Consider the following 27,916-nt stretch of genomic DNA (forward strand, 5'->3'; position numbering starts at 1 on the left):
AGCAGTCTACAGTGGAGTTGCACCCACAAAACTGTTTGTGACAAACTCCCTAGCAAAGTCATAGAATCATAGAATAATTTCGACTGGAAAAGACCTCTAATATCATAAAGTCCAAACATTAACCCGGCACTTTCAAGCACACCACTGAACTGTGTCCTTAAGCACTACATCTACACATCGTTCTGAAGACTTTCTGGGGATGGTGCCTCCACCATTGCCCTGGGCAGCCTGTGCTAGGACTTTCCCACCATTTTGGTGAGGAACTTTTTCCTAGTTTCCAAACTAAATCTCCACTGGCTCAACTTGAGATTGTTTCTTCTTGTTCTATCATTTGCAACCTAGGATCAGAGACCAACTCCCACCCTGCTACAGCCTCCTTTCATGTAGTTGTAGAGAGTGAGAAGGTTTCTCCTGAGCTTCGTTTCCTCCAGGCTGAACACCCCTAACTTCTTCAGCAGGTCCTTGTAGTACCTGTGCTCCAGACTCTTCTCCAGTTCCATGTTAGTCCTTGCCCATATATGCAATTTAGCCATTGGAACTACCGATGGTTTTATTCAGAAAGAAATGAAGGAGTTTATTCCTCAAGTGGGAGGCTACTGCAAACCATAATTGTTTTTTAGAAACAGATAGAGAGAAAATATGCAAATTCACTGTGGAGAGGTTGAATCTTCATCACATGAATATCTGATGTCATATTCTAAGTGTTCATCATATTTTGGTTAAAAATTCCATGAAATTATTTAATCTTCAGATCGTAAAATAGCTGGAAGATATTTTTAAATTGATAAGCCTGCTTCCAAGCTCATGTGGATCTCTCAAAGAGACCTTTTCATCACTAGACTGTTCTTGGAATTTAATTTTCATTAAATAATGGGGGTAACGACAGCCCATGCACTGTAATACATATGTATGCAAGTAACAGCACCCAGATCACCATGAAACATCCATAATGCAGCTTTGTGGACAGGGACAACAGAATGAAGAACCAAGTCAAGCATTCATCTTTGGCACTTCCCACTGATGGAGATGAGGGACTGGATTTTTTGTAAAGATATTTGATCAGTCAAGATAGGAATGATTTCACAGGCAGAATTTCAGAAATATTTGACAAATAACTCTTCAGAATCTCCTGAGACATTTGACTTAATATAAATACATATAAATATTTAAAAATATGGTGTATATGGTTAAAGATGTTGTCTCCCATTACAACAGTTTGTCTGGTTGGACCAGAATAATCAATAGGAGGTGGCTCTTTAAAGGTGGTTGCTGGTTGCCCATCTGCTACAGTAAAATCCATGCAACAGAAAAACTTACCAAGTCAGCTTCTTCCTCATTTAAGGGTAATTTGGAAGCAAAGCTCTAAACTGTTTGTATGTACTCAGGAAGGAAAAAGGGATGAAAATAATACCCCCTGGAGTAATAGCTCTTCTATTGCTTTTTGGGGAACACAGTAGGGATCAGGTTCTTCTCCAGCAGGTGGAATGAAACCAAATAAAATAAATCTCTCCTTATAATATGGAGCCATGGTGCTACAGAAAGCTAGAAGTACACCAGAAAAAATTGCATAATCTATATAGGGTGGTCCTTCTGACTGTATATCACGTCACACTGCACTGATTCATGAAAGCATAGAATAAAATTGTTTTTTCCCTTTTGGAACAGTTAAAAAATCTAATCAAGTATTCCTATAGTTTAATCTGACTGCTGCCAAACTCAACTGGCTCTAGGATTTCCTCTAGCAACAAGTAAGGATGGGTTTGAGACACAACTATGTTCTAACGATGTTCTGAGAAACAGTTCTTTTTGAGGTTATAGAGCAGAATCTCTTGCAGTTATTACAACACTTAGTATGGCTGACTGCATTCTGGAGGGTTTTCAAAAATGGAACAAATTAACAGTGATGACAATATTTTCTTTTATTTAACTTTTGGGCAAAGAAAAGGAAAGAAAATGAGAATAAAGGTGCTTGTGGTAGTATTGAGAATACAATTCAGAGCTTCTTTTTCATGTTCTTTAATCATTCACCTTTCATTTATTTTATGATCCTGTGGTGGGTTGACTTAGGAAGAGGAGACTCAGGGGAGATTCTTCCTAAGGGAGTTTCCTCTCTGGGGGTTGCGATACCTGCAACAGCCAATTAGAGGGGGTTGGTTCGCTCCGTGAGCACACATTTTGAGGGGGGTGGTCCGGAACTGACGCTCTTGGTCTTCCGGCGGCTGAGCAGGTAACACCAACCCGAGCTTCCCCCTCCCCCATGTGAGGGCGGGGGGAGGCTCGGGAGGCCGCTTGGGCCCCGTTTGCCAATGAGGGGGACCCGATGGCCGGGGGGAGAAAAAGTTGTGTGATAAGACCTTCACGGCTTCCTCCTCCACGGGCCTGCGGCTTTGGCGTGGGGGGAGGCCAACTCTTGCTGCTGCCGGACGGGCCGGGCCTGCCCGGGTGGCCATGAGCAGTGTGGGGCTGCAGCCCAGCCCCAGAAAGGCTGATTGACACCTCAGCTACACCCCCAGCACAGCCTGAGCCTGGCGCAACTCTTGTAGTTGTGTTAAACTTTAACTCTTTAGTGTTCAGATAAGATTTGCAAAGCCTCCAGACTTTCCTTTGAATATGAAAGGGAATAAGAAGATTTCTGAAGTCAGTGATGTAAGAGCTAAGTTTTTAAGATGGAAAGAGAATGAGAAGATGCTGAAATGGCTGAAAATCTTTTCGTGAAATTGTAGGAATGAACTGATATACTGAATATTCCTATAAACCATGGAAAGAGACATGGGGGGATGGAAATGTTCCATTTAATAGATGATTTGACTAAAGAGCACCTGTGTTGAGAATTTCTGTCCTGAGAAAAGAAGGGGATTTTGGTTTTCTGAAGATAAAGCCTGAGCAAAGAAAAAGGAGACAGAGAGAATCTTTGCTGTCGAACATTTCATTCTTAAAAGTAATACCCCATGAGACAGACATGGCCCACATCTACAACTTTGGGACGGTTGTAGAGTTGGGAGGAGCGTCACGGTTGCAGGTTCCCGGGTGGATGCAAATCGTGAAAGATAAAACCACAAGAGAACTGTTTTTTTTTCCTTCTTGTGGGAAAAATCCCTACAACTTCAACAAGAAGAAGCTTCTCTCTCCAGGAGTGAACTGAGAAAGACTAAATTGGGGACTGACCGAAGTATTTGTTATATGTTTGTTTTGTTGTTATGAAGATTGGGAGAGGGAGGGAAGGAGTGATCTAAAGAAATCTTATTCTGAATTTTTTTTGTTTTTTCTTCTCCTTTTGTTTGTGTAGTTAATAAATTTTCTTTTATACTCTCTCAAGTTTTAGGCCTGCCTTGCTCTTTTGCTCCTGGTTCTGTCTCACAACAAGAAAAATAAGTTTATTCAAATTGGCAACTCAAACTCAAGACAGATCCTCTGTATAGATATATAAAATTGTGCCAATGTACTTATGACTTCTCCACTGACTCTAAAATCTCACTAAATTACACTGTGGTTTCTTGGCATAAAGTTCATACCTTCCACTACAATTTTGTGAAAAAAAGTGTCTTCCATTTTACAGTATTGCTGCCAAAGCCACAAATCAAGCAATATGCAAGGTGCTCCAAGATTATCTAGGCTGATTTCCTTAAATGATTGATTTTAACTTTAACTGTTAATTTAGGACATTTTCTAAATTTCTTTGTTCTACAATGCATGCTAAAAAGACATTTATGCTTAAAAAGCTTAACCATAAATTCTGACATGTTTTAAAAACTCCTGAAGCTGCAGCCTTAAACAACACACCAAAATGTTCACTATGAACCATCATCTTGTAAGCTGCCAGTGTTGCTAGTGATCTCCAAACCTTAACAAAATATAACAGCATAGTTTTAAATTCTGGTAAAGAATTTTCTTGCATCTGAGCAATGTTAGTTAAAGGTTGGACAGCTCTAAGTGTGATAAATGTGTCTTTGTTATAGACAGTTGCATCAAAGGAATCTCACACAGGACTGAACATTTGCAAATGCTGTAGCAAATACCATTCATCTGATAGACCAACTAATTTGCTGCATTATTCCAGGAAGATTTTACATCCACATAGCTGAAGTTTCTGTATAAAATATAATTTACTGCTGAAATGCCCTAGGAGAAAACTTCACAATTCACTTGTGCCTATTGAGCCTTTGCCAAATACCTCAGGTTCTTAAATAATTGAGCCAAATCTCCATCTGGTGTAAATTAGCACACTTCCACTGGTGTCAGTGGAATGATTACAATTTACACCAGCAGACAGTATAAGCATCTGTGTTAATTCATGAAAAATAAATTATTTCACTGAATGATTACAAAACAATTAAGCCTGGCATTTGCTGGCATCGTGCCATCCTGTGTACCTGCAAATACAAGGAGTTACATACAGAGAATACTCAAGCTGAATACTGGGTTGAATTCACAGCAGATAACTAAAGCATCAGTGACACAATTCCCTGTTGAAATGAAATGTAATGAGGATGATGGAGAGAAATAATTCCTCAGTCTACCTTTCTCTTCTCTTAATTTAATGCTTGGTGCAAAGTTACAGAAAATTTAGTCAATTGATTTTCTCTTTCCATCTTTTTTCCATTAATAGTGAATGTAGAAGTAGTTAATTCTTACAGATAGTGTGCTGTGGAACTGCCTTTAGACAATTCAAACAGATGGACTCTCTTTTTCCTGAAGCCTTGTTAAACTAATAATCTATAGTATTAATGTTTTAACTGTAATAGCATTTTATCAGCTAGTGTCTCCTAGTTTGCATTTCAGTTGTAAAGCACAGAATTATATTAAATTTATGTACAGGAGTCCTCCTTTGAAAATCTCAGTAGGCTTTTGTTCTTCATCTGATTCAGCATGGCAGGGGTTAGCTCTTGGATGCCACTGTTCTTCAGGGAATTGGTAGTGATGATTAAGTTGAGATAATTAGCTCAGAGATCCTGTATCTGGATATGTGCTGTGAAAAAGAAAAAAAAAAAGAAAGACAGAAAGAAAAACAAGAGAGAGAAAAGGAAAAGAAGTTATTTTAGAGCAGTTAGCCCTAAAGAGCTGGCTAACCAGCTGTCTCAGATTTTATACCTACCAGCAGCTAGTTGGACAAAGTAATTATTTACTATATGGAATGGCCATGTTCATTGCCTCCTCTTTGATTTACTGTTCAATAGGTTTCTTTTTGAAAGACAGAAAAAGAAGGAGAGAGGGAGAGAAATGGTGGAGGGGAACAAAGAAAGGTAAAAAGAAAGTTAGGAAGAAAGGAAGGAAGAAAGAAAGAAAAGAAAAAAAGGAAAAAAGAGGGAAAGGAAAGAAGATAAAAAGAACAATAGTTTTCAGCTATGTTCATCAGTTCATAATGTGTTCCCCCAAAAATGATGAATAAAGCTCCACTGAAAGCAACAGAGTTGTTCTGTTGTAGATAAGTCAATACGTTTTGTGCATCATTTTTCTTCTGTTGTGCAGGTCATTTTTCCACCTCTGTTTTTTTTCATATATCACTACTGTTGTTGAATGGAGTAAGAAATCCAACCTGCTGTACTTACAGGATACTAGATTTATACTGAAGCATTTTAAATTTATTTATAGACATGGAAAAAGCAACAATAATTTCTTGCATGTTACCAAGGCAAGAATTTCCCTAGAGGAAACAGGATTTAGAGATGAGTTCATTTATTTGGAACTGCAGATTAAGGGTAACATGTATGGCTAACACCCCTTTAGCTGTGATAAGCACTCATTTTAAATGATCAGTGGAACATTTTCTTAAACAACAAATACTGTGCTTTCATACTAGCGCAAGAGGTACTCCAACCTATTATTTAATTTTTGAGATTTTTCAGTTTAGAAGGTATTATGAAAATCCAGTTAAGAAATGCTGTTTTTAGAGATGGCAATAGAATATTTTTGTCTTGTAATGTATGCCTCTAACTTAAGAACATATTTTCCCATTAAATCTGTTTGTTTATTCATTCTAAATCATGGAATAAAGTTTTTTGTTTAAAGATTTGTTCTAAATGTGAATTTTATGGCTCAGGAGTCAATAGAGATGGGTCAGTTATTCAGATGAGCATACAGAGGAAAAGTTTGGCTAATACATGGACCTTAACAAATCCTGATTGCCAGTATGTATGTGCAATTATTTAAGTTTCGTTAGCCAAGACAAAGTATCAGGGAAATGTAATAATCTAAACTTTGGCCCTGCATAGAAAAAATATATGTTTCAAATATCCACTGTGAAATAGGATTCCTATACGTCCGTATGTCATCTTAAAGGTACATCTGGCCTTTTTTGTAGGTACTACAGTAGTCAAAGAGGTCAAAGGACTCTAGTACTTTAAAAATGTTTGGGACTTTTCCCTGAATGTTTTCTACAAATGTGCCAGTGACCCAGTTAAAGTGTGTGTTTTCTTCTCTCTCTTCTAGACTTCATTCCAAAACAATACAACTGCTGGTAGAAAAAGACATTGTGACATCCGATTACAACATAAACAGTGATAGTGGAGATTGTAGAATTAGTGTAAGTATTTTTGAGCATGGGACACCTGGCATTATTCTTCAAGAGCAAGGTTAGTCTGACATACATATTGCATAGTGTGTAAATAGTCAGGAGCTTCTGTTGGCTTGTAATAAACACAGAAAACCCCACACACAAGAACCCCAAAACCTAAACAAGAAACCACATAATGCAATAGATCACAAGCTTCTTAGAAGCAAGACGTATAATGCAGATTGGGGTCACTCCGGGGGAAAATTTCAGATGTGCCCCACCCCCAAAACAAACCATGCTCTGTCTCAAACATCATTGTAGTGGAATAAAGTTGGTATGAGTCTATTTTCTACTTTGGTAGCTTCAAAGTAACAAAAGCATATTAACTTAAGCTAGCAAAGGAACATCTTTTATTCAGCAAGATCCATGAGAAATGTGAATAGTTCAACAAAACTCAAATAGTGGTGAATCATACAGAGTCACAAAACAAAATCTTGGAGGTTTCTTCTCATTGTAGAAATATGGAAGATCTAATAAAATCCTGTTAAAGCCACAAGTGAGAACAATCAGTGTTGCACATTCTGAGAACCAAAGAATGACACTGCCTTGTGATGCCTGTTTTCCTAGTCTTCTCCTTTACCCTGCCTGAATTGTGCAAGCAGAAAAACAATTGGTTCTGACTATGAAAGCAGCATATATGTGAGACTTACATTCATTTCAGCAATAATTAGTTTCTTACAACTGAGACTATAATATGGTCCTTGACATTTAAAAGGTCACAAGCCCCTAATTTTCCTTGCTAAAACCTGTGTTCTTCTAAATACTATGAGATATATATCCATAGATTTTAATGAGGAAAGGCATCTTATACATTCTAAGAAATCATTTCAATACATTTAAATTAAATTCTGGAACAAAAGAGAATTTTTCTGGATCAAGCTTCCACAATAACATGGATAATTAATCTTTCATTCCAGATTTTCTCTGGGGAGAGTGGCAAATGGTTTACATTTGTTACTAAACATCAATCTTAATTGACTCTAATGACTGTGCCTTTATTTGTCAGGCAACATGTTGTATATTCTTAATCTGTTGACTGAGGACATTGCAAGCCATATCTTAAAATACATCATGCAAACACCTTCTTTCCAAATAAAGGAATAAGTGTGTTTTTTCTCAAGTCTGATTAATCTTTCTAATATCAAATTTTTTATATTTATTTTATATGAGTGCTGTATGACAAAAAAATTCTAACTCAAAATACTTTCCTTCTAACCATATAATCACACAGCTGTCTTTGACCAGAGGGAAAATTCTGGACTCTAATTTGATTTCTTTCTTTTATTTTCATTTTGTGATGTAATTCAGGTTTTATTCTGAATCAGATCATATTTGAGGCTGAAGAAGAGAGAATTAATCTTTCACTGTTTATTTGGCTAATATCTATTAAAAGTAAAATTGAGTAACACCCAACATACAGAAAGGTTTCTGAGAAAAGAGAAATAGCAAATACTTAAAATTTGATCTTCTTTATTAACCATAGTCAGCACAGGTAAAACAGATAATCATCAAATTTTTCTCTGTCCTGCGCTGGGTCTGGCTAGTAAAGTTTGATTATTTTGGTTTCAATAGAAACATGAAAATAAATGGAAGAGATCTCAGATGTATTGTTCTGTTAAGACAAAGATGTAAGTCACTTTTATATCATGGGAAATTTATACAAATATGGACTGATCAATAGTACTAGCAGTTTTACATTAATACAGATAAGGAAGAGTTTGAAGTTTTTCCCAAAAAGTATGTAGCTTATCTTTAAGTAAGTCAACTCAAAGTATAATCCTTTAATGACATTTTTTACAGCTGGCATTACTTTTCAGTGTGTTGTTACAGCTTTTTTTTTTCTTTCTTTCTTCAATTGATGGATAGGAAAGTGATAATTCTCAGTCTCAGCCTTGGGAGTATTAGAATGGTCCTTCACAGAGGAGTCCGCAGAGCACTATCAGTGATCCAGAGACAAAAGATACCTCTTATCTTCTCTAGTTTCATCTCGAAGTCTAAGGCTGTATTTCTGAGAGGTGTCTCAGGCTTGCATAAGTTCTTGTCAAAATCAATATAAAATGGATCACAGAGAATAATAGCAGTTAAAGTACTCTGGAAGTGATTAAATAGCCTTGGCTTGTTGTTCAGTCTTACACTGGACTGTAGTCAGGTCGCTTACAAAGGCTCAGTGTTGTCACAGGGTAGCATCCCATTTCAGAATCCTGATGATACTCATTAACTAACCTCTTGTCAGAGCTGCTAGTTCTTGCCTGCCAGTGTAATCGATGAAGAGAAGAGTAAGACAATTAAATGAGGGATTTTAAGTGGTAAGCTGTATACGTCCCATATAGATTGTCTAATTTACTGACTATTTTGGATGCTCCATATGTGGGTTAGTGGCTAATGCTGTATTACTAAATCTCAAAAGCCACCAAACACAAACCACATACACATGAAATAAAAAGTCATGATGAAGACATTGGTGAGGTTGAGGGAATTTGTGTATTGGAGGAGCTTAAGGGGGAAAAATGAGAAAGAAGGACTGGAAAAAAATGTGCTCCTAAACACCGGCCTGTTTTTCTCTGCAGCTTCCGAACTTTGTGATATTTTGAACTCAACTGCAATCATGAGAAAAAAACCCCAAAAAACAGAGGAAAGAAAGAGAAAGAGAAACAAAGAAAATGAAAGAAAAAGAAAGAGAAAAAAAAGAAGAAAAAGAAAAAGAAAAAGAAAAAGAAAAAGAAAAAGAAAAAGAAAAAGAAAAAGAAAAAGAAAAAGAAAAAGAAAAAGAAAAAGAAAAAGAAAAAGAAAAAGAAAAAGAAAAAGAAAAAGAAAAAAGAGAAAAAGAAAAGAAAAAAGAGAAAAAGAAAAGAAAAAAAGAGAAAAAGAAGAAAAAGAAAAATGGAATCTATTCAAAACGCAGGTAGAAAATAAAACAAAAGGAGTGTTTGACATATGTGGAGGTGCCATCAACAAGGCGGACAGTGTGAGAAGGAAACACCTTCTCCCCTTGCCTTCCCTCTTCCCCAAAATATAGTAGATCTGAGCTTTGGAAAGCCCTCAATGCTAGATGACCTAAACTTTCCTGAGAAACAGCAATTTTCTGTGCGAGACTTTTCTGCATTCTTCTAAATTAAACATTGTGATACAGTAGAAAGGTCTATTAGAAACCTGAGTATAGAAATGTATTTCTCCACATCAGCAAAGGCCAACAGATCAAAAACTGATATTGTCTCTGCTGGAGAGCCTTGGAGTATTGTTACTGCATCATGAGCGCTTCTCTCAGAGTCACAGAAATTGGAGTGGTGGTGAAGGCAAAGGAGAAAAGAAACAGTAAGCAGAATAAAGTCTAGCAGAACATTTCCTGCGTAGGATTGAAGTTCATACATAAGTGGAAATGCTTCTGCATGTTACTGCAATACCTCCCTTATTTTTCTTGACATGTCCATGCCCTGGTTGGCCCCTTTTTCCACTCCCTTCAAGTCTCAGTAACATGGGAGAGATGCTTTCTGACAGACAAAAGATAATCTTACACTTGACTTCCAATATCAACGCATTTTAACTGGCACACTTTATATTGAATAATTCATGGATATTCAAGCTTCACTTCACAAAGAAAGTGCTTTCTCTTAGCAGTGACTAGATATGAGCAGCTAATTTATTATTTAAAGAGATTAAGTATTAGCAACTGGTATGGGCTCTTCAGAGCTTTTTTTATTCCCTTTGTTCATGTTATCCCCTGCCACTTCCCTACCTAGTACAGATTTTAGATTGATTTTACCATATTAAAATATTTTTTTAAACAGATCTCTACCTTAAACCCTCACCATTTCAAGTGCTGCATTGTCCCATTTTAAAATGTAAAATAATAGGTAAAAACTGCAATGTGCTGGTGAAATATTTGAAATCCCTGTGGGCTCGTGGGAACATGCACAAATAGAATAGTTTTACTCTTGTTGTTTAAAAAACAGTACGTAAAATTTGGGAAGTGGTGATATGTATTTATGACAGTCTCCAGGTTCTCACATCTTGGAGTGGGGAAAGAAGAATGGATGTTTGATTGAAACAACACAAATTCTTCATTGCTAAATTTTGAAGACCAGTGGCTCTGTAGATCAACTGCTGGCACTTGGGGATTTCACTTCTTTGGGATGCAGACCCTTAAATGCCGAAATAAGGTGCGATATAAATGCTAAAAGCTCTGCCATTAGATACTGCTTTACAGACAAATTCATTCCTTCAGACTGGAGAGAATTAAGATTATTCTGTTTTAGAAAAGTTCTTATGAGCAAAATTTCTTGGGACTTGATCAGTTTGAAGAATTTGAGTCTCTCGTGCATTACTTTTGACACAAATTTATGGACACATAGTGATATATTTTGGTAACAAAAAGTGCAAATTCGAACATAGCTGGGGAAGATTTTTCTCCTGATAGTCCCAGCAAACATACCCACTGTGTACTCTGTGGCATGAGTGTCACCATGTTTGAAAGACAGGTATTTGCTAAAAGAGAAAGAGGCCTCTTTTTTTGAAAAGGAGAGTATAAACCCCCCTCCCTTCACTCCACTACGATTTTGAAATTACAGGGCTCTCAGGCGAAGATATGGGGGTAGGAATAACAGTTCTTTATTGATATATATATATGTAACAAGGGAAACAAAACAGAGCAACAGTAACTGAGAGATAACAGCAACAGCGCAGCAAACCTAGTAAACAGTTCTCCCGGTTGTGGACACCTTTCCTCTGTGGTGCAGTCACCGTTCTGGCGCTGCCTGCCAGCTCTCTGTGAGCAGGGAGGAGATGCAGCCATCCCACGTGTCTGCAGGGGCGCTGCAGTGAGTGGCGCCTGTGTCCCAGATGGGAAGGACAGAGGGGAGACGCTGCTCACAGATCCCAATGCTCCAAAAGGATGTCTGAGGTTGGCAGGAGATGCAGGAGAGAGTGTCCGAGCAGGGAGATTGCGGGATCCCACAGCCAAGGAAGGCAACTCCCCCGCGTCGGGATGGCAGAGTGGAGTTTCTAACACCTGTCCTCCGAGCCAGATGAGCAAGAGAGAGGTTGAGCCCAAAAGCAGGCTCCTACCCCCATCTCTTCTTTTCCGGTGTTCCCCCTCTCCTCCCCACTGTGAGAGAAACTGTTACCTTAGCTATGTGAGCTTCTGGGTGTAGCACCAAATACTTAGCATAACAATGGGGAAAATTCCACAGAAAGAAATGGGAAAAATTCGACCCCAAACACCACTTTACCATTCTGCTGTTGCGTCCAATATTTAGGCTAGACTCCCTTGCCCATGGCAGGTGTATTGCAACTAGACAGTCTTTAAGGTCCCTTCCAATTCAAACCACTCTATGAGTTTGTGATTCTGTGATTCTAAGCATGGCCAACTGTGCATGAACACGTTTTATCAGAAAGAGATCCTCATTTGGTTTCTTCACATGATACTCCTGCATGCCAGGGGCACTGATATTGAGCACATGCCTTCAAAGGCTGCCATTCCATGAAGCTCTTCTGCAACTACACAATTAGTGCAATTTACAGAAAACAGACTTTTTAATGTCTTTCTGCTGCCAGTGTTTTAAATGTAACTCAACTATGCTGATGACACAGGCAGGTGTCATCTCTTAGAAAGACTCATAAATCATTAAGGACCTCCAAAGTGCCCCCCCAGACTTTCCTCCTGATGCCTTCCACCCGAGGACCGCACAGAGGTCACAGTGTTAAAGGGAAACACAATGCTGAAATATACAGTGTCGTACTCCTTCCTCCTACTCAGGGAAGGGACATTCCTCCTAAACCTAAATGTACCTTAACCAATGGATCGTTGTGTTTCATGAGCTTTTCCCAGCCCCTGAGAGATCAAGACTGACCATCATCTCCAAAAATACACTGAAATTGCAACAATTAAGTCTTTCACTGAATCCACAGATGGTGATGTATTTCCTCTCCACTATCTACTCTTCTCAAATACTTTCTTTCTTTCTTTCTCTGTCTTTTCCTAATATATTCCCTTAGTTTTCATACTTTTATATTGCTATATTACCATAGATAATAAAAATAGTCAAAATGGTTACATACTTGCTTTCTGTTGTAAGCAAATTGTTCTAAAATAAATCTTACATATATGTATACGTAAACACTGGTCATTCAGTGTAATTTCACTCTAATCTACCCCAAAAAAACCTCCGTTATCTCACCTTCAAGGCAGGTTGTAACATATGCTGGATGGGCTGCAGGTTCTGCAGCAGTAGCTCCAGAATTTCTTGGTTCAAGGACGGGGGCAGCTTTCCCTGAGAGCAGAAGTTTTGCTGCAGAAGATTTGTTTCTGAATGTGGGCACTGATTCCTTGGAGAGGAGATTTAGGAAAAGGAAATGAAAAGAGATTAATTTGTGCATGAACTCTCACAGCAATAATGAGTACTTCAGAGTTGTCCTGCACAGGGTACATCTGCAGGAGATAAAATACTCTGCATTGCTACCATTGGTATTTCAGAAAAGCTGTGTATTTTTATTTGTGTAGTTAAAATTTAAAATTCTCCTCTGCTGTCACTGTAAATATATAGATGTCTGTCTGTTCATATGTACATATATCTATCCATCAGTCTTTATGACTCATGTACCTACAGAAGAACATTTTGTAAATAATTTTCCACATTTTAAGTCAGACAATGTCTATTCTTGGAATTTGAATATCAGTTTGTTGTCTTTTCTTTCTTTTTTAATTTCCTTTCTCTTGTTCAATATCTGTTTTGAAAAGTGATAGATACCTAAAGAAATAAAACTCTCTCTGAGTCTGTATTGTAGGTGGAAGTATCTAGAAACAGTGTGATCTAAACAAAATTTCCATTTCTTTTTCTTCTCTGTGTAGCTAAATTAAAGACCAGACAACTCTGCTCTATTGGTGCCTATTTTTACCCACGTGGAATTTAACTTTAAAATTTCCTTTTTAGTATTTCAGCTACTGCTCTCTCATTTAAATTTCAAATGCCTTTTTATCCTCCCATTTTTGAGTGACTGCTTTCTCACTTTATCCAGACAACCTTTGTTTCCATGTATGCCAGATATTTGCTTTTCTAGCATGTCACTTTACATCTTTCTTCCTTAGTGCTCATTCCACAGCCTATTTCATGCATCTCCCTTCCTATGTGCTTGAAATGCATTGCACTTTGATATATTGCTCAATGTTTTTGTGAACTTAAACTCATTTTCAGTGTAAGAACTTCTATGGTGTGACTGTGGTTCAGATCTTACCTTTGCATGCGTGTGCCTTCAGGTCCCTTTGCTGTCAATGGGAACTTAACATGCATCTTTAGGCTACACTTTCACTCTGAGACTTCATTTGGTAAAAAAATCTAGATCTATGAACACTTTGCCACTATCTGTGTGCAATAATCTAGAATACTCACGGCATTTGTATTTTCTACAGAAGTATATCAACTGATGCCAACATGTTTTATTTGCAGCCTAATGAAGTTGAATACAAAGTAAAAGCACTTTTCCTGCCCACATCAAGAAGGCTTTCTTCAAGTGGAGCACACAGACAAGTAATTGCATTTTTTGCTGCATAAGTATTCCCTTACTTTGGTTGGTTCTATTTGCACAAAACAATAGACTCAAAGAATGCAGAAATTGGATTTGAGCATTACAGATTTATGTTGTATATCTCTTATGATGATTCCAGAACTCAAACATAATAATATTGGTGATTTTGGTTCAAAGGTGAGATTTCAAGACTTTACATGTTGTTTCCACCACAAGGAAACCCAACCAAACTCAACCAACGAAAACGTCCATATGAATTAATAAAGAGAAATAAGTTATTTCTTGGCCTAAAAATCTTTTTGGCACGTAATAGAAACAAACAATATGGAAACACCTTGCTCATAAATCTGAGTTTATTTTTGCAGGTCATTATGCAAAGGTGACCTCTTGCCCTGGCCAAATGCATAACTAGTTCTTTTATCTCTCCCTGGCTTGTTTTCCTCCCACAACCAGCTATTCTGCAGTCTACTATGTTTGCTGTTGCTCACTGTTGAAATCTTGAACTCATATGACTTCACTCCACCTTGAACACAACATTCTGGAAAGACCTCCTGAGTTTTGGGCAGACCCTACACAGAGCATCTTTCTCACTCCTGTCATTCATACTCAAATGAGAAGTTCTCACTGATATTACACATCTCAATCACCTTCCAACTATATAAAATATTTTTTTCCGTTTGTGAGATACTTTCCTGTGATTTAAGATCCCACAGAATAAATGGAGAAATCAGTAATATTGTCTCACTGAGAAAAAGTTCTCAGCAATCTGTGACACAGTTTGAATTATTGTCAAGGAAAGGAGACTTAGAAGAAAAACATATTCACATTCAGACAGGTTACAAAAGGCCTTTTAAAATTAAATTATTACATTAGCCATACTGAAAGTTAAAATTGCTTCTTTGAGGCTCATGTAGCTGACAGTACAAAAAATAATGAGGCTGTGGAAGCCAATACTAAGAGAATTTCACTTTTTGGAAGTTTGAGTAACACAAGCCAAACAGTGCAGATATTCTGGCCCTGCACAAGGTACATAATGCAATATTCACTAATATCTCTACAGTTGCATTTTGTGTTTTGGAGAAGTGCTGGAGAGGTTTTTAAACTATCAAAGTTTTGCCTCCTCATTTCCTTTCTTTACAACATACTGTTTATTCCCGTGCTTTTTGATCTTTAAGCAACTGTGATAAATGTGATTCGTGCTAATTAAATTGTAACTATATTAACAAAATTGTATTTAGATCAATAAAAGACTATTGTTACCGAGTGACAGGGGGGGGAGATGGGTGAGACAGGATAAAAGACATCTCCCAGATGTTGGGAGTCGAAGAAGGAGGTTAGAAGAAAGTCAGATAAGAATAGTCGAAGGACGAAGGTCTGATAAGCGGCATCTAGAAATATAGCTTCAACCTTGAAGCTGTCAAAAATGGAATGATCACAAGCATGGGACTTAATTAAAGTCATGTTATGGAAAACATCTGCTCAGTCACACAGGGCGCCTGCGCTACCTGCAGGTCACACCTCGGTCACTGATGGTGATGATGGGCCTTCACCGGAAATAAGACCCTTAAAAGGATAAGAGACCCCCAACCCATTAGTAGAGCATGCGCCGTGCAGTATAGTTACGTAGATCTTAGGAATAGAAACTAGGAGGAGCTTTCTAGAAACTTTTGTAGCCTATAGTATATAAGTGGGATTGTTAGCCCCAATGCTTTGGTACGAGAGGAAGGGCAGGCCCCTCCCCGTACCCCCGTTTGGTTTTGCTTATGCTTTATACGAACCTCAATTATACTAAAACGCTTACTCTCAAATTTTATCCATTCCAAATTATACAATTGTAATACTTTACTTGGATGGTATTTAGTTTCAATAATTTTTGTAATCACCTTTAATACTTCTGATTGTATTCATTTATAATTGTTACTATTAAAAATTTGTTGTTACTTTTAATCTTTGTTGTTTGTTTAATTGGAAAAAAAGAAAACCATTCATAACAGCAACAAAATCAATATGAAAAATAGTATGGGGGCACAGCTGGGTACAAAATACCTATGTTTGCTAAAAATATACAAACGTTCAAGGCCTGGTTATATATATTATTGTTCTGGCTGTTTTCAGGTGGCTCTGGATTGATGAGTACAGCAAACAGTCTAGGAAGTTTGCAAGCTATTTAAGGGGGAGCTACTCTCTGCGTATATAGTGTACTGGAAGAAAACATCTGGGACTATTGTGGTTCAATGGGATTTTTCTCTCACACATGAACCACATCTTTCTTAAGTTACTTATATATGAGATATGCATACATACAAACATGCACACACATGCACGTATCTTATGTACAGCCTGTTGAAGAGCATCAGAGGAACAGATTGTAGGCATGGCTACCTGAACCTTGTCTGATAAAATTAATGATTTTCCCAGAAATCCAGCTTTTCTTATCACCTCTCACTATGAGTAAAATACAATTGCCACTAAAACTACATTAATAAGATCACAATGTTGGGGACTTGAAGGTGAGAAAATAGCATAAAAAGGTGCTGAAGCTTTATTATTTGTTTTTAAATTTTATGATCACATCCTAGTTTTTTCAAAGACCATTTAGTGACTGGAACTGTTGCTGATTAAATATAAGTTATGTGATATTTTGTTTTCCTTCCTCCATTTTCGTGTGTGGATGTCATCACTGCTTCACAAAAAAGAGAGACAAAAACCTGTAACTAGTAATCCCACATAAACACACTTTAAAAAAAAAGATGCCCAGGCAAATATGCTGTTTTCTGTTGTTTTAGTTCCTTTAGTTTTACACAGCAGTACAAACAACTTTCACAGAATTCCTTTATGGTTCCTTTCTGGTCCCTTGGGCTGTAAAATAGGCTTGTGATTTTATATAAATTTGGGTACAATTTCCCAGAAACAGTCAAAGACATATATGAGGTTCAAATGCCAAAATTTGTCAAATTTCAATTGCATTCTTTAGAAGCTGACAAATTCAAACTATTCAGAGAAAATGCTGTGGTGATTTCTTTGTTAGAAAATAGAAAAAAATAAGGCCATTTCTTTCATTAGCCTGATCTCAGATATGGCTAATGAAATATTATGAAATATTCCCAAATTCCAATATAAGGTTTCAAAAAGTTTCACTCAGATGATTAAATTTTAAAATCTTTTAAACAGTGAAACTGACAGCTTGACAGTGAAATCTGTCAATAAACTAACATAGAGAATCACTGTAGAATAGGCGGTTTAATAGTCAACTTGAAAAACTAAAAAAATCAGCCCTTAAAGGAATTTACTGTCTTAGAGAACAAAATTATTTGATCATTTGCATCCTTAGACTTTTCCCTGTGCTCATTCTCATGCTCTTACCCTGCTGTTATAAGTCAAATTGCTGAGAAAAGGCAGGACTTGATGTGGCTTTTTCTGGCCCTTAATGGGGTCTTCACGCTTTCCTCCGGTCTAGCTCAGCTGTTAGGGTGAAGCCTCCCGGGCCCTTGCCACATAGACGTAAATAAGATAACAAAAGAGGTTCTTTCCCCTGATGAAGTTGCAGGGTTTATTTCTTGTGGGTAGCAAGGAAAAAGAGCGTGAGGACAGGGGGTACAGGTCTTTTCTAGGGTCTGAAAAGGGGGGCGGGGAGAAATTGGTTCTCGGCCAGCCAGGTATGGCCAGGAGGGGAGAGGGACCAAGCTACAGGGCATAGCAGGGGTCACAGAATGTACCATTTACAATGCATCTAGGGAGATGCAACAACTTGACTCCAATAGTTGTTGCACGGTTGCACATCTGTGTTTTATTATATGCTTTATGAGTCTACACTCAGAGATGCACATCAAAAGATTAATGGTTATGGTTTTAAGATTGCATACAATGAATTACTTTGTTCTGTTGTGCTGGTAGAGCATGTCTGTCTGGCCACCTCAGATTTTGCTTGTATATCTTGGGAATATTTAATAAAGTAAAAATAAAATAAAAAACAAGCACAAAAGGGAATCAATACTCTATATATTCCTGAGTCCTTATCTATATTGTGCTACATCTCTAACTGCAGCAAATTGGTAAAGAATAAGGATTATTAATTGTCAAATCAGATTCCATTTGCAGATTTTATTTCCACGGCTTCCTTATTCTAAATACCGTATTAAGTGAACAATGTAGGGTAAATTTTCTTGATCACATTACCTCATCACATTTTGCTTCTGGTTAAGGTTTTTATGGTTGAGTGACAAATAGCTTACACTTAACATGGAATATCCATGTGTCGTGCAATTAAAATATGTTTCAAGTTTTAAGATTAATGGTGATGCATGAAACCTTTGATTCTGGATAGAAAAATAAAGATGTGAAATTTTTTATAGTGAAACTATGGAACAAGACTTCATTTTTTGGTAAAAAAAGGTAAAAAAATGGAAGGATGGTTATATTTACACATGTGATTTTTTTTCAGGTGAGGTTCATATGAACACATATGGGTGGTGTCCTTTGGTAGTTTTCAGAGCCATGAAGCCTTTCAATTACCTCAGGATGGATGTAAATGCCTCATGAGGCGTTTTAGCCCTAGAGTTCTGTTTCAATCAGTCAATAAAATACAGTTAATACATAGGTGGTAAGTCATTGTGGCTTAAAAGAAGTTAATGTGTAGATACTGAAATCACTGTGGGTATCACTTGTGGTATAAATTAAAGACCCCAAACTCCTAACTCAATGGTATTAATAGGATTTCAGGCCATTTACTGGACTAAGTAATTTGACCTACAAGAATAAGATTTTATCAGTTTAGCTCAGTGTATTTTTTTATTCTGAGGTCTGAAAATCGACTGCAGAATTTTAAATAAAAAAATTAAGAAAATTTGCAGTTCACATGTACATTTTAATGTTAACAACTATGGGAGGTGAGTTTTGAGATTCACCTACCTCCTAGGTGAAATTATTATTTTCCCACATCTCCATCCTGAAGTTTCTTTCCTTCTGGGTAGTGAATATACACACAATAAAATTAACCAAGTATTTTGTGGCAGCTTGTCATGGGAAAGGCATGTCTGCTGAGGAACAGTCAGAGTTATTGAATTTACAGACAAAAATTAATTAAGTTAAGTACTACAATATGCAAGCAGAAAACCACAGATAATTTCACATTCCCCATCCAATTTCTTATATTCCCTAATTAATTTTATTTTTAATATTTCTTATTCAAAGTCTCATCCTAATATGCCCTGCCGTGCGTACTAGTTTCTTAACTCAATATGTACCAAATCTTTTTAGAGGATCTTATGCTCACTTGACATCACAGAGAAAACTTTTTCCTTTTCAACAAAAATAAGACCTTGTTACACATCTACTCACCTGGTTTTGTGTGACCATCGTTATATTGACCGTAGTTTGCAATACAGACATCTCAGAAAGATCCCACTAAGGCTTGAGGGGGATATTTGATGCATGGTGGAAGAAGACATGGATGTGGTCATAAGTGAATGTCCTCGGTTGAACTCAAATGTCTGTTCCTCACACATTAACAGGCTAATTTCTCACTGCAATTACTAAGGCAGTGAAATTCTGAGCTCAACAGAAGCATCTTACCTGTGGGACAGATGACATGGCACCCAGAGCACTGTGCTGTGGTGCCACCAGGACAAAATGTCCCATCCAAATCCCTTCCTAATGAGAATATGTCCTGATCCACTGTGTCCTGCTTGCTGAAAAGGGATTCTTTTCTATGAACCATTCACTCAGAGTTGAATTCAATGATCTTTGTGGGTTTCTTCCAGCTCAGAATATTCTGTGATTCTGTAATTCTATGATTCTGTGACTGCATTTCTAATTTCTCCATCTGCTGTGTGACCTTTGGGTTGGGAGACACTGGCTCAATCCCTGGCTGTGTCAGTGTTCACCTGCGAGACCTGAGAAGTTGTGCTTTAACATCTGATCCCTAAAACAGTGATAACAATATTTTCCTCCCTTGGAGGAGTTCAGTGATGATAAATCCATGAAAAGCTTCAGAGGTTTCCTGGTACTACAGAAGCAGATAAGTATCAAAAACAGATTAAGAGATGAGAGGTTTTGTTGTTTTTGTTTTTGGTTTTTTTTTTTTTTTTTTTTTCCTATAAGCTCCATAATAGTGAAGCATTCCATCTTAAAACTTCAGAATTTCAGCTTTCATTCAGAAAATCAAAATAAAGTAGTAACACGTTTTGCCTCTAATAAAACCTCATTCTTTCTTCACTTTAATTCCATTCTCCTTTCTTTTTCTGATGTATACTGTAACACAATATGGAAAGAAGATTCAGAATCCAAATAATTTTAAATAGGAATGTAATCTTTTTACAGGAAGCCTTGTTTTATAAAGCCAACTTCCTGAGGTACAGACAGGTTTATCATTCTGCTAAAAATGTCTGAATGCATAATGGAATGTAGACTCTAATTTCTATAATGTGTTTAGATGATGCATTGCCCATTGAGAACTGCAGTGCATTAAAAGAAGAAATCTCAAAAAAATACTTCTGAAATTTTGTTCTTCTAATGCATTATTAAGGAGTTATTAAGGAGTAAGATAAGAGGCAAAAAATGCTGCCCAACTTTTGAAGTCTGAAGAGGGTTCATAAGTTAAGAATTTACTGTGATTTAATCATTAATAATAAAGCAACTTTTGCCTTCAGACATTTACAAGTACCAACAGAAATGCAGACCCTCAATGAATGACACTGGAGTCAGCTTTTAATGATAAATAGGAATTATTAATGATTATGATATTGTTATGTTTGACTTACAAAGTACCTAGACACTAACCTGGGCCAACAGAAAGATGACAAACGTTTGGTATGACACTTACTTGAATGCACACTTTGGAAGTTCTATTTTCCCACTGTAATTATCTGTACAAATAAATTTTGATTACGACTGGATTTACACCCTCTATTAGAAACCCATCCAGTAGCTTCTATTTTCTTTCATTTCTTTCTTTTTAAGTGCTGAATTGTTTCAGCTATTTCAAATAGAAGAAAGTAACTGGTCTTAATTAAAGCATAGCTAGGATATAAAAGGTTTAAGTCTTATAAAAGTGACTGGAAAAGATTATTGCAATGTATAGACACTATTCCTTTGTTTCTACCTCTTGTGGTATTCTCACAAGAGTGGTCATATTTGATGTTTTCCTTGAAAACTAAAGTTCTGCACATCATGTAATATTATAACAATATCTGATTTCCTTAAAAACAAAAAATAAAAATAGTCATGTTAGATGAAAAGAATTTGAAAATTTGGTCTAATGTGTACCCTAAAAAAGGATAAAGCTAGATAGTGAAGAGAAACCAACACTCTTTTTTTTTTTTTTTTTTTTTAATCATTATTTTGGGGCTATCTCATGATTTATGAGGCCTGATGGCCTGATTCATGACTTTGGAATGCCTGGGTTTGGCCATACTGCCTGCCTTTAAATGATCTCAGTATCCATGAGTAGGTCACTGCCTTTTAGTCTGCTGCTGTACTTAAAACAAGTAGCTAACAACAAAAATAGCAACAAAAAATGTAAAATAAATCCTCCTGCTCAAAGAAAAAATGGCAAGTATCATTGTGATGGGGAAAATATCATCTTTATATAGGGGAGAGTATCTTGAATACACTTGACTGGTGGTGAGTAGGGTGTAAGGACTACAGCCATGGTGTGGGAGCTGGAGAAGTATGGACTTAGCAGCACTGTCCTGAGAGAAGCAGCTCTTTGGATTACTGCAAAATACCTCAGGACAGATTTGACACAAGGGTCATGCTTGGGCTTCCTAAATAACAGAGTTAAAAAAAAAATCACCTACTCCATCACACAATACAATGTCCATATCTTCTTGTCTTTTGGAAAAACTTTTTAATTAGGAAGGGCCAAAGTAAAGTCTGGAAACTGCAAGATGTTTCTTTCTTCGCTTCCTTCTGTACCCTTGGCAACCGACTAGGGATGATTGATGACACAGTTGACAGTTCTATCCTGAAAGTTAAACTGATATAAAACTGAAATAAATGTAATGTCCATTGGTTTAGAGATCTGCACTTGGAAACAGTCTTAGAAATTAACTATAACTGCAACTATCCCCTCTATTAATTTTACTATTATTCTGGTTTATTGTGAAGAATTAGCTAGACTCTTAGACATGATACATTACCTAATTCTTATGTGCCATCCTTTAAAATACTGTTGCTTGTCTACCTGACTTACACCTGTCATCAGTGGAAGACTAATGTCTCTCTACAGAAAAACAGACAGGTCTGTTGTACCCCAGAAAGAGCAGAGCTCTCATGTCCATTACTGTGCAATGAGATTTCCTTGCACGTTCTTGTGCAAATCAATTCTTTATCTGTGGTTTGGAAACTTTTTGATCTTGTTAGAGCCTGGAGGAGAAAAGAGGAAGAAAAAAAAGAAAATAACAAAGAATAGAGAGAGAGAGAAAAGAAAAAAGAATAAAGAAAAAGAGTAAAAAGAATAAAAAGAATAAAAAGACATAAGGAAAAATAAAATGATGGTGATCTTTCTGCTTGAGCTAGCAACGTGGTTATAGAGCATTTAAAATTTAAGTTAAAACAGGGACTCATGGATATGCATATCCATAATTAGATTAAATTATTCTCTAGTATAGTAGTCCAGAAGATTTTGTGCAAGCCATTCCTATTTATGGCTGTGATGTCATGAAAACCTCACAACCTAGGAAAAGATCCATAAACTGGAAAAAAGAAAAGGACAAGTAAGGGGTCTGGGAGAGTGGGCTGAACAACTCAGACCCTAATGATGTTGAAAAAATCCTGAGATTGTTGCCTCTTTGTCTTGTGCTGAGGTAGAAGAGATAAGTAACAGACTCTTTCCTTACACTCCAGAAACTGCTGGCCTTAACCCATAAATCCAAGAGATCATCCTAACCACTGGGTAATATGGTTGCCAGAAATACATCTTCATAAAGAGGTTTGCTTCTAGAAAGTGCTCAAATATTATTTACTTTAAGATAAGGCCATATAAATTGTATTATCTCTTCCTTTAAAATTAGACATAGACTTCTAGGTCAATTATCAGTAGAAAAGCTGTGCACTAAAGCTGACTTAAAAAAAAATCATGTTATATTTGTGTAACTGATTTCTTGTCATTATAGAGCTTTGCACATCATCTGCCTTGTATTACTTGTTTTTTGTTGCATGGAAACTGTAGTTATGTTGAGCTGGTACAGAAATTCTGCTGTATTAGGGTAGTAAAAATTGTTCTTTTCAGCAGAAACAGGGAAGTCTGAACAAACTTGGAGCTTTCAGTTAGTATCCCCTCTTCAGCTTTCCAGTTGTCATTTCATTACTGAAAAAAAAATTAGGTTTAATGTGAAGTAAGTGGTTCTAGATTATAGCTAAGTGCTGAACTTCTGATTTGCAGATGATGTATACTTGTTAACTATTTCAGAAGAAAAAAAATTACCATTTTCCATATGAAGGCAATGCTTTGTGAGAGTAAGGTTTATTAGTTCTAAATTTACTGTTACATTGATTTACTGGGTTTTGAGCATGCATTTTTTCTTTATTGGTCATTTTTGTCTTGAGTGATGAACCACTTAATGAACACAGGAGGGAGACATTTCTTCTTCTCACTGTTCCACCATCTTATCCTTTCCTCTTGCTCACAGTGTGTATGTTCCTGCAAGTGGAGCAAGGCAAGGAAAAGCAAACCCATCTCTAAAGTTGTCCTGGTTTAGGGCAAATTTGGGAGAAAACTTCCAAAGGGCCCCCCCCAGGAAACAAACCCAAACTCCCCTCCTCCCAACTGGTTCAGGAAGAAATTTCCTCAGAAAGAAGTGGAATAAACCTGTTTATTCAACAACTGCACTGCCCTGCACAAAAACCAAACAACAAAACCTCTGGCTGCTCTGAAGAGATGACAAATTCAGAAAGTCTCTCTCCTGTGTGTGGTAGCTCAGGTCAGTCTGTTATCAGTCCCTCCAGCGCTGGAAAATGCCTCTGCCCAGGCCAGGCCCCGGTGGCCGCAGGTGCAAGCTCCTGGTGCTCCCCCGGGTCCCCAGTCCAGAGCAGGCTCAAATAATTCCAGAAAAAAAAGGAAAAAGAACTTTCCGGGGAACTTTTCTGTTTAAGTTAGTCAGAAACTAACTAAAAGCAAAGGAAAGCTCTCTCCGCTGTCCACCACGGTGACACAGTCCAGGAGGACAAGATGATGGAACTCCTGTTTCTGTGTTTTGAAAACAATCTCCTCAGACATTCCACTGCTTCTCCTCCCCCCACTTCACTCTCAAATCCAACCTTAAAGGTACAAAACTTATTTCTGGGCTAAACAGACAAATGGGCATACAATTCAACATGACAAAGTCACCCCAGGACAAAAGTCTACTCTCAAATGATGTGGCAACAATAGATGGCCCCTGTTTTTTGATAGTGAAGCAGCACAGCTGGGCAGAAAGCTGAAAATTATCTCTGGTTTGAGTGTGACCTGGGTTGCAACTCATGCTACAACCCTTCTTGGATCCCAATAAGAGCATCCATGCGCACTCTGCTGAGCAAACCCTTAAATGAAAAAAAAAAAGCAGCAAAACCAAGTCTGTATAGTCTGTTTATATAGCCATAGAGATTCAGACAAAGAAAAACAAACATAACCTTTTCAGCTGTTCCTCAAAAGGGAAAAAGAAAATGAAATATTTGATTATAATTGTTTTGATGAGCTTTGATTCAAAATGAAGTCATAATCTTCTGGTTAAAAAATATTCTGTTAATGAGCTTATATTTCTATCAAAGTGTGCAAGATGAAAGATTCTCTGAGGGTAAAATTATATAGCAAGAAATATTTATTTGCTGATTAATAAAATCCTGCTTATTCTTTGAAAAAAGCTTAGTAACGTTAGTAACAGTAGTAACAGTAGCAACAGTGATGGCAGTGATATTGGTAGCAGCGCAGTAATTATAATCTAACCAGACGGTCTATTTCAGTTTGCACCTTGAAGTTAGAGAACTGATAACACGCATACCACTCCTGCAGGTCTAAAATTTGATCTTACTATATAAAAATCAGACTTGACAATAGGTCACCTTTAAATATTGTAATTGTCTTTCCATAAATTTCTTTTTGATTTTAAACTGCTATTTTTAAGAAAGATGGATAGGATACCTACAGTAGTATCTGTTGTAAAAAAAGAAAAAGAAAAAAAATAGAAAGAAAAGGAGACATGGAGTGTGCTGACTGGGGGAAGCTGTGTGTGCTACAAGTGAACAGCACTAGCTCTGATTACTGTACACTTAGAAGAAAGTGTTCCTGTGTGCTTTACATTTTACGGCGTTATTCAGTCTGGAATGTAGTTTTCCATGTCACATACTCTAGTCAACAAAACTGCCTCCATTAATGTTTCCCTGTTCATGTGCTGCAGGGGCTAATACTATATGATGCAGGAATATATTTCATTCTGACTCAGACTATTTTTATTCTCATTCAAATCTAATTATTTCAAAATCTGAATACTTATTCTTCCCTTAGATTTCCATTTCAAGATGTTTCTGAGCATTGTCTTGTGCAGCCCATTACTGCTTCAGGGCTACCACTTACTCTCATGTCAATTCATTTGACTAATCAGGCTCTGGTTAAATAATATGACTTGTCTTCTTTCTACAAAGAGCTACAATCTGTTATGTTTGTACTTTCTGTTTCAAAATGAAAACAAAAAACAACATTAGCAGAACGGATTTCAAGACCTATTCTTACTTATATTAAAAATAAAATTTAATTAGTGAAATGCAAGGACAAAGCAAAATTATATGCAGGGCTGGATGAACACAGCAATATTACAGAGGTATTAGCTGTAAATACACAATGATGGCTGGATTACACAGATAGAAGAAACCTAGAAAACTTTATGAAATGGGAAGAAGTATTAAATTGACTTTGTTTCCTTAGATTCTGAACTCCCATAATGAAAACACCATGTTACAAATGTGTTGATTTAGTACAGCCTGATTTTTGGTGCAAGGGGACCACAGAGGTAGCTTCTGTGAGAAGCTGCAAGAAGTTTCCTCCAAGTCCATCAGCACCAATCGCTGGTTGAAAATGGTGTCCTGGGGTACAATGCAAAAATGTGTATTCTATCACCATCTGTTAAAATGTGGGAGGGGTGGTGATCCTTATCTCTGTGGGAGATATCCTCTGCTGATGTGCCATCTGATAAGATCGGGGGATGATCATCGTTATCTTTTCACAACCCATCCTTCCTCCAGAAGATATATTCTGTTAATGGGCCATTAAGTCCTATTGTGTGACTGATAAGATTACATCATCCCATTGGGAGATGCCCCAACCGGGGCAGGAGCCAAGCCTTTCCTACCTAGATAAAAAACTGGGGTTTGGGACCCGAGGGCAGACCTTTCTACTGGATCCCAGAGGAAAGTCGGACCTTTTCCACATCATCGCTGGATCTTCGGAGGAAAACTGCACCTTCTACAGGAGCACTGCTTCAACGGAACCACATCTGTCATCCAGGAGGACTGCAGCCACCATTTATACGGACTGCTACCAACACCCTGACTGACAGGGTGTCAGGTTGTATTTCTGACTGTGTTGGTGGTTGTTTCTTTTATATTATTGCATGTATTTTATTTTTTCTCTTTTCTCCTATTAAATTGTATTACTGACTTGGAGTCTCGCACTAGTTTTACTTTCAAACCAACACAGATGGACATTCTGCTGGAGAGGTTGGTAATGCCTCTGTGATGACATATTTAAGAAGAAAAACAAAACAGCACATGCACAGTTTTTTTTTCCAGGGGTGGTGAGGTGCCACTGCTGGGGGCCATCCCAGCACAGCCCATGAAGAGCTTTGCCTGCCTGGCCACCCCTGGCCAGCCATGTCATGGGCAGAAGGGCAGGGGCTGGCTGTGGTTTCCCCTTCCCAGTGGCCAGCATGAAGAGAGGTGTTAAATAGCAGCAGCACCACAGCAGCCACCACAGTCCACACAATATTGATGGGGTCAACTGACTGGTGGCAGAAACATGGTGAACAATTCACCAGCACAGAACTTCAACGAGATAAACTTCTCAGCCCTACAGAATTGTGCAAGAATTTTTGAATTGGTGGAACTTGTTGGCAATGATACGTACCTGCAGCAGTTTTTCTTCTAGTCAGAGAAGAGGAGGAAGTGAGGACATGTGAGGGAAAACAACATGGACACCAAGGTCAATGGAGAAGGAGAGGGAGAAGGTGCTCCAAGCATCGGACACGAGATTTCTCTGCAGGCTGTGGTGAGGACTACAGTGACACAAACCATGCCCCTGTAATGCATGAAGTCCACGGGGGATGCAGAGATCCACTTGCAGCCCGTGGGAGAAGTGCTCATGCAGGAGCGGATAGATGCCAGAGAAAGCTGTGGTCTAGGGGGAGACCTGAATTGTGAGAGAGGTCTCTTCCAAACTAGAGCAGCCTTTCCTTTGAGGACTGCACCCCATGAATGTCAGCACATCCATATGTCACCACAACACAGCAATTTTGGGAAGACTGTGCCAATGGGAAAGACTCACACTGTAGCAGTTTTGGCAGGACTTCTGGTCTCCAGCCATGCTGGAGAAGTTCATGGGGAACTGTCTCCTATGGGAAGGACCTCACGGTATAGCAGAGAAAAGACCTCCTTCCCTGAGTGAACAGAAGAAGATCTCGAGTGACAAACTGACCAAAACCCTAATGCTTTGTCTATCTGGGCTATTGGTGGGAAGGAGGGACGGGCTAGGGGAAAAAATGCTTTAAGAGCTTATTTTACCTCCCATTATCCTCTGACTCTGTTAATAATAAATTTATTTTATACCTTTAAATTTGAACCTGTTTTTCCCCCTTAGAGTGTTCTCTCCCTCAACACATGAGC

General features: G+C 37.7%; 1 long non-coding RNA gene across 3 annotated transcripts in view; it reads left to right on the forward strand.

Moving 5' to 3' along the window:
- Positions 1–16,015, forward strand: part of LOC148219767 (uncharacterized) — a 60,288-nt gene extending 44,273 nt beyond the window's left edge. For 2 of the 3 annotated variants that reach the window (XR_015799679.1, XR_015799681.1), the window contains 3 exons: positions 6,427–6,520; positions 9,118–10,707; positions 13,990–16,015. This is a non-coding gene — a long non-coding RNA (uncharacterized LOC148219767). Of the gene's footprint in view, positions 1–2,167; positions 2,228–6,426; positions 6,521–9,117; positions 10,708–13,989 lie in introns of those variants that run through there. The other variant, XR_015799680.1, reaches the window with a different exon arrangement.
- Positions 16,016–27,916: the final 11,901 nt, after the last annotated feature.

Source organism: Sturnus vulgaris, chromosome Z, assembly GCF_052056855.1.
Source record: "Sturnus vulgaris isolate bStuVul1 chromosome Z, bStuVul1.hap1, whole genome shotgun sequence".
Lineage (NCBI taxonomy): Eukaryota > Metazoa > Chordata > Aves > Passeriformes > Sturnidae > Sturnus > Sturnus vulgaris.